We start from the raw sequence: 6,000 nt of genomic DNA on the forward strand, positions 1-6,000 counted from the left end.
TCTCAGGGGTGGCAAAGTGTAACGAACATGATGCCTGGCGAAGGTGTTTTAAGTTCCAACTGCAGAAGCCCAACGTGCTGGCTGGTCTTATGTCAACTTGACACAGGCTAGAGTCATCAGCAAGGAAGCAACCTCAATTGAGAATACGCCTCCGTAAGGTCAGGCTGCAGGCAAGTCTGTAGCACATTTTCTTAACTAGTGATGGATGGTGGGTGGGGCCATACCTAAGCTGGTGGTCCTAGGAACTGTAAGAAAGCAGGCTGAGTAAGCTAGGAGGGACAAGCTAGTAAGTAGCACCCCTCCATGGCCTCTGCATCAGCTCCTGCCTCCAGGTTCCTGCCCTGTTTGATTTCCTGCCCTGACTTCCTTTACTGATGGACTAGGATGTGGAGTATAAGGCAAAAATCCCTGCTCTTGGTCATGGTGTTTCATCACAATGATAATGCTATCTGGGATACCCAGTATGGGCTCCCATACTCACTGGGGGCCACCAGTGTCAAGAGTTGCACCTGTTGCCTACAGCTACCTTAGAAAAATGTGAGTGGGAGAGGAAATCGTGTCATCATGTGTGACTGTGAAGCGTAACAATCGCTTTTAGATGATTCTGGACCCATGATAAGGCAGAACACAGTGTACCAAGTCAGTGCACCAAGGGTCCAGGTTGAACCATTTAATTCTGGGAGTGATACTGGGAAGCAGGCCTTGGACCTATCTACGTGTGGGGACAGGAAAAGCCAGATGGTTTGCTGGGAAGTACAGGATTTGTGACCAGGAAGAGGGCACCAATACCTACATACCTTCCCACCAGGGCCTCATCTATGGCCTAGGCAGGGTTTAGAGGCTAAGCCAGTGTGGGTCTAGGAGGAGAAGTGATGACTCAGAGCTCCTGTGCAGCTCCTGGTGGAAGGGAGGTGGGATTGACCCTCCAGTGCCAGGATAGGCCCCTGTGTGCTCTCCCATACTCACTGGGGGCCACCAGTGTCAAGAGTTCATACCTGTTGCCTACAGCTACCTTAGAAAAACATGAGTGGGAGAGGAAAGTGTGTCATCGTGTGTGACTGTGAAGCAGAACAAGTGCTTTCGGATGATTCTGGGCCCGTGATAAGAAGAGGGCAGAACAGCAGCCTGCACGGAGCAGGCTGAAGGAGCAGCAACCCAAATCCAACCCCAGGCATGGATGCTCTGGTGTGGAGGTCGGGGTGGGGGCAGCACCAGGGCAAAGAACCCTGGTTCTGGACTGCAGCCCCCGTACATGCCCAGTACACTAACCTTTCTAAGCCCAGTTTTCTTACCCACAGAGAACAAGGCACAGCCTGTTTCCTAAAGTTGCCTGGTGTTCTGGGGACTGAAGGACAGGTGCATGTGGCTGGCATACAGAAAATGTGGGAGGTGGGGGCGGGGTGGGGTGGTGGCAGGTTCTTCATTGCTAAGGCACAATAAGCAGAGAAGAGGGTGGAAAGGGACAGCCATGGGAAAGCGCAGGAGATCATAACCCAAGGATAATAAATACAACCTTTGAGGGCTTACCACAGCATAAAGAAACTACTCGGGAAAGAGGTGGGGATGGGGGGACCTGGGGCTCAAGGCCAGCCTTGGCTCCATACATAGCAAGTCTGAGGCTAGCTAGATGACATGGGAATTTGTTGAAAATGGTGGGGTGGGGCATGAAGTGGGGAGAGGAGAGAGAGAAGAAAAATTTTTTTTTTTTTTTTTTTTTTTAGAGCTGGGGACCAACCCAGGGCCTTGCGCTTGCTAGGCAAGTGCTCTACCACTGAGCTAAATCCCCAACCCCTGAAAATTTCTTTTAAGAAATTCTGAGTCTCTGTTTTGTGTTTTGTGTTTTTTGTTTTGTTTTGTTTTTTAAGAATGGGATTGAAAAGAAAAAAACACAATGAGAGAAAACAGGAAGAGAAAAGAGATGCACAAACTTTGAATATATCAACATATTGGCAGAGATCAGAGGAAGTTAACATGTCTGCCCAAAAAACCCATGCTGTTTTAATGAACAGCATCTTCTCTGTCCAACTCCTATTCAATCAGCAATACCCTATTTGCATGAAAACCTTTTCTCACACACCCCAACCTCCACCTAGACAGTCATTTTCTTGTTCCTGTTGTCCTAGGCAGGGTGTAGCTGTGTAGGCCTGACTGGCCTGGAACTTGCTACATATGCCAGTCTGACTTCAACCTTGTAGGAATTCCTTCTGCCTCTCTTCCCAAAATCTTGGTTTATAGCACCATTCCTGATAGGAAGAAAGCAGGGAAGACAGATTATTCCTAACTAACATGAGAAGATGACAGCAGCTATGAATGTCAGATTCTGACCTATGACATTTCCCCTCCATTTGCAGTACCTATCCTTTTTTAAACCCCCAAACTGAAGTCAATACATTTGTCTAGCAGCAAGTGAAAGGATGAACAAAGGTGTGGCCGTCTGAGAGCAGGACTTCTCAGGCTCACGCACCGCTGGGATTCACTCTCAGCAAATCCAGAACTTACTGTAGGGTATTAAACGTTCATTATTAAGGAAAAGATCATCCAATAATATCAGCAGCCATGAACATGCTTCTCTATGCCAGGTGCTGTCCAGGCACTTGGCACCCAGGCTGGCCAATGTGGGTCACACAGCCACTGGGCACGAGGCCAGCAAGGGCCTGTCTGACAAAGCCGCCTCAGACAGAAAAATGGAGAGCTTAGAGTCAACATTGTAAAACAGTGTTCAGTCATTTTGTCAATGCCAGAACAACATACATTTGCACTGACAGTGATACAGAGGTGTAACCAGCGATGCTCAGTGTGTTCCTGTGTCACCTCACTCACCTGTCACAGCCTTCGCTGCGCTCTGAGGCTTTATAAGTCTCCACCAGGTGTCCCACGGCTACTGCTAACAAGGGTACTTCTGGAAACAATGCTTATGATAGCAGACACTAGATAGTTGGTGTTTTCTACATGTGAGAATCACACAAAGGGAACATCTCTTGTTACAGTGCCACCTACAAAATCAGCACAGCCCGAGGGTTTGTCTTGGGTCAGGGCACGGCTGACATCCCAAAGCAGGCCAGTCTCCAGAGCCTATGGCCAAGGTGACAAGTGCCCTTTGAAGGAGGCTTGGAGGCTATCTGCACTTTCAGACATCTCAGTCTGCAGTCAATAACAGTGCCTGACCCTCACCATCTATCACCCACACTCCCTGCTGCCACTGCCCCCTTTCCCTACCTGGTCAGAAGCCATCTCTGTTTTTGTTTTTCTCACTAAATAGCATTGTGAGTCATTTGGTCTTGAGCCACACTGGCCTCAGAAAGCCCTAACAGCCGGGTAAGGTGCCCTGGGGAACCTATCCAGCTTCCTCTGTGGCCCAGCCCCTGACCAGCTGCTTGGAGTCCACAGCAAAATTTCATGTCACTGCACTCTGGGAGGAGGGTTCTGATGATCACATAAGCCAGTGGACAGAGTGCCAAAGCAGGAAGGAGGGAGGCTTCAGACTGGGCAAGGAGAAAGTATTTCTTTAGCCAAGAGCAATGATATATTATTCAAAGTGGCACATTAGTCTCCTGAGAAGAGGAGGTGTAGCTGAGTAAGTTATGCAAGGGAAGCGCACGCGCACGCACACACACACACACACACACACACACACACACAGACAGACACACACACAGACAGAGAGAGAGAGAGAGACAGACACACACACACACACACACACACACACACACACACACACACACACACACACCACCACCACCACCACCACCACCACCAGCATGCACATCTGCACCATGAAGTGGCTGCTCTTAAGGAAGTAACTTCCGTTTCTCTCTTGCCCTTTCTGCAGAACCCTGAGACCTCAGACACTAACTCCAGGACTCCTCTGGGTCCTGATGAGCTCCAGAAGGACAAAGATGGCAGACACACAGGTCATTATGACCCGCGTGGTCAGTCATCCTTGGGAGTACATGCAGGTCCACATACCAGCTCTGTCCTAGGAGGCCCAATGACTCCTTTCATTACAGAGGGTTAAAGAACAAGAGAACTGGGGGGATCCAGGTAGATGAAGATCACACAAAGGGGCAGACTCCACCAGGCCTCAATGCTTCCTTGGCAGATGACTCCATTGCAGATCCCAGGAAGTAAGGCTTGGGCTAATTCCATAGCATAGCAAAAGAAGTTCACAGAGCAGAGGGTCTCTAGGCTCTTTCACAGTCCATACTCAGACAAGGGGAAGGGAGACTCCAAGGATGAGTAACTGGTTCCTTAGGCTGTCAGTCAGCACAGGGTGGGACACCTGCTTGTAAGTTTTAGTGACTGTTGCCGTCCTGGGGCTCACAGGGGTTGCTCAACATTAGAACAAACCACCATTTGCCATAACAACACAAATAAATGTGAGATGATATCTGGGATGAATGCTGGCCAGGAAGAGGAGAAGGATGAGTTGCTGGCACACATGACTCAGGACATAGAAGAATGGGCACAAGCACACATTGGCAGCATGGAACATGGGACTAGCCTCCCGTACTGGCTGGTTTTGTGGGTCAACTTGACACAAGCTGGAGTTATCACAGAGAAAGGAGCCTCCCTTGAGGAAATGCTTCCATGAGATCCAGCTGTAAGGCATTTTCTCAACTAGTGATCAAGGAGGGTGGACCCGGCCCATTGTGAGTGGTGCCATCCCTGGGCTGGTGGTCTTGGGTTCTATAAGAAAGCAGGCTGAGCAAGCCAGGGGAAGCAAGCCAGGGGAAGCAAGCCAGTAAGAAACATCCCTCCATGGCCTCTGCATCAGCTCCTGCTTCCTGACCTGCTTGAGTTCCAGTCCTGAGTTGCTTTGGTGATGAACAGCAATGTGGAAGTATAAGCTGAATAAGCCCTTTCCTCCCCAACTTGTTTCTTGGTCAGGATGTTTTATGCAGGAAGAGAAACCCTGACTGAGACACCTCCTCACTGCCAGAGTCAGTAGGGGGAGGTAGGGCCTCGGTGTCCTACACAGGGTCTTCTGGGTAGTCATAATAGTACCTTAATTAACATGGTCTTAGCCCCTACAAACAGTAGCTTCCCACCAAGCACTTTGGCAGTGCTGGACACACACAGAGCTGTCAATCGGGATAGACAATGACATGTAAAAATCATTGGTGAGACCTAGCCTCTGAGCTGAGGAGGTGCTCAGAGCTGGAGCGCTTGCCTAGCTTGTGACCTTAGGCTCCATCCCTATTACCAAAACCGGATTCTATTCCCCCCCATGGAAGGACTTAGCTTTCTTATCAAGGAAGGCTTTCTACTGTATCCGATGACATGCAAGGACCTCACAGGCGTGGGATGGGCTTCCATGCAGAGTGGGCAGCTGTGGAAAGTCCCTGCACAGGGAGGCAGTCTGATAGGAAGGAAGGCAGCTGAGAGTCCTGCCCTGGTCAGCAAGAACACCTCTTCTGGGAAGCCTTCCTGGCTTGCTGAGAGTTCACAGATGACAGCTGCGTTCTTGGCACAGGATCTTAGTTCTACACAGGAGGAGGAGGAGGAGAAGGAAGAGGAGGCAAGCATGGAGCCCCCACAAAAACATACACACTGACTTGCTATAAACCCAGTAACTGTGTTAGCTCCTGGATGGAATGCAGATGCTTGCCTGGGACACCTGGTCAGAACCTTGCATGTTCATGTCACTTCTCAGTACACACTGGGGACATCATGAGACACCAGATGTAGTAATGTCTACCTCCACAGATGACTAGGGATCCACACCCACCAGCCAGACCAGGGGAAAGGCTACAAGGCAGGAGTTGGCAAGAATCAGTACTGGGCTCATTTAGGATATTTGAGATTCATCCAGGACCATGCTGGGTGGACTTCATTCCTAAGAACTCCTTGATGGATTATTTTTCATTTTGAATTGCAAGCATTATTCCATCAACAACATCAAAAATTTGATTGGAAGTTAGAGGCAAAGAACATAGGGAATAAATGCTCCCGAAGTCCTAAGATGTCCGGAAATTACAACGGTCACAAACTCCAGCCTGG

At 49.5% G+C, this 6,000-nt stretch overlaps 1 protein-coding gene across 1 annotated transcript in view; it reads right to left on the minus strand.

Moving 5' to 3' along the window:
- The window catches only part of Arntl (aryl hydrocarbon receptor nuclear translocator like), a 64,896-nt gene extending 62,661 nt beyond the window's left edge, over positions 1–2,235 (minus strand). Inside the window, exon 1 of the mRNA XM_032892856.1 lies at positions 2,084–2,235. The gene's annotated coding sequence lies outside the window, so the exon portion shown is untranslated. The remainder of the gene's footprint in view (positions 1–2,083) is intronic.
- Between the last annotated feature and the right edge of the window lie 3,765 nt (positions 2,236–6,000).

This window comes from Rattus rattus, chromosome 2 (genome assembly GCF_011064425.1).
Source record: "Rattus rattus isolate New Zealand chromosome 2, Rrattus_CSIRO_v1, whole genome shotgun sequence".
NCBI lineage: Eukaryota > Metazoa > Chordata > Mammalia > Rodentia > Muridae > Rattus > Rattus rattus.